Source organism: Otolemur garnettii, unplaced genomic scaffold, assembly GCF_000181295.1.
Source record: "Otolemur garnettii isolate 467f Iridium unplaced genomic scaffold, OtoGar3 scaffold00046, whole genome shotgun sequence".
NCBI lineage: Eukaryota > Metazoa > Chordata > Mammalia > Primates > Galagidae > Otolemur > Otolemur garnettii.
The window spans coordinates 11,427,242-11,429,070 of record NW_003852441.1 but is presented as its reverse complement, the minus strand read 5'-3'; positions in this window follow the sequence as shown (position 1 = coordinate 11,429,070).

Genomic DNA, 1,829 nt, shown 5'->3' with positions numbered 1-1,829 from the left:
GGACATACAAAGACACATATCCAGATCTTATGGGATATTTAGGACTAGATCCTGAAAAGAGAGTTCTGAGCTAGAGTTACAGATGTAGGACTTATTGGCAGATAGTAACTGCAGCCAAAGTCCAGGATGATGGCACTTTGAGAGTGAAATGTGATCTAAGCAGAGGGCAGAAGAAAAATATCTAACAGGGGAGCAGGAAAAAGGAGACTCAAAGGAGAGCCAGGGAGGTGAGAAAGACCAAGGAAAATGGTGCATAGAAGCCAAAGAGAAACTTTCAGAGAAGGGAGTGGCAAACAATGTGAGACGTTGCACAGAGGTCAGGTCAGGTAAAATGATGACTTGAGGATTTGTGGGTTTTGTTGTTGTTGTTGTTTAGTAGGCTCAGGCTGGGTTTGAACACAGTAGCCCTGGTGCACAGGACTGGTACTCTAACCATTGATCTATGGGCACCCAGCCAGACTTGAGGATTTGTGGAGTCCAGGAGTTTGGGACCAGCCTGGGCAACATAGTAAGACCCTGTCTCTGTAAAATGTTTTTAAAAAATTAGCCAGGCACAATGGCACATACCTATAGTCCAAACTATCCAGGAGGCTGAGGTAGGAGGATCACTTGAGCCCAGAAATTCCAGGCTGCGAGCTATGATCATGCCACTGCCACTGTCACTGCACTCCAGCCTGGGCAACAGAGTGAAACCCTATCTTTTAAAAAAAAAACCTCCAAAAACAAGGCAACTCATATGGGACCCCTTCCATTATTTTGGACACTTCCCTATCTCTAAAAACTATCATGGCTCAGCGCCCATAACACAATGGTTACAGCGCCCGCCACATACACCGAGGGTGGCAGGTACAAACCCAGCCTGGGCCAGCTAAATAACTGCAATAAAAAAATAGCCAGCTTTGTTGGGGGGCACTGTAGTCCCAGCTACTTGGGAGGCTGAAGCCCAAGAGTTTGAGGTTGCTCTGAGCTGTGATGCCACAGAACTCTACCGAGGGTGACATAATGAGACTCTGTCTCAAAAAAATAAATAAATAAAAATAAGTAAAAACTATCACTCTATGACTTCAATAAAATAAAATAAATAAAAAGTAATGGCTTGAGTGTCCATAGATTTAGCAAACATCACAAGTCAGTGGTGGATTTGTTAGAGAAGCCAGTTTATAGTTGGCTGAAGTATGCATAGGATGCTATTAGAAGAAACATAACTATAGGGGTGGGTTCTGGTTTTGTAACCATGCACAGGATACTTACTTTCCTTTGGATCTCTTCAACTATAATATAAGGATAACAGTAAGGTGACAGTAAGGACAATTGGCATAACCCAGGACACAGTCACCATAAACAGATGCTACTTTTATAATGCTGTTGAGAAGATTAAATGTAATATAGTGTAGGGAAATGTCCAGCACTATAGAAGTAGAAAGTGCCTTGGAAAACACACTAAATTTTTAGTTTTCTTTCCCATTCCTTGTGCTACCTACTTTTTATTTAGGAATGAATGCTTCCATCAGGACTATTGATATTTGGCATTATTCTGTATCCAGGTAACTTCTGTCACAATTAGAAAATCAGTAGACCATAACATTCAGTTTCCAACCTAAATTGTGCTTCTGTTAGGGGAACTATCTGAGTTAAATAAAATGTGATTTGTTTCATATCATGCTAAAGTTAAGCTTATTCATACAAAGTGATAAAAAGCAAATAAATGGGGGCAACTATTTGGACGGAGAGTAACTGATGTCAGTCCTTTGCTCCTTCAGTTTAATGTGCTATTTGTAACTCAGCTTGTAAATCCTCTCACTTTGCAAGAATCTTTTTTTTTTTTTTTT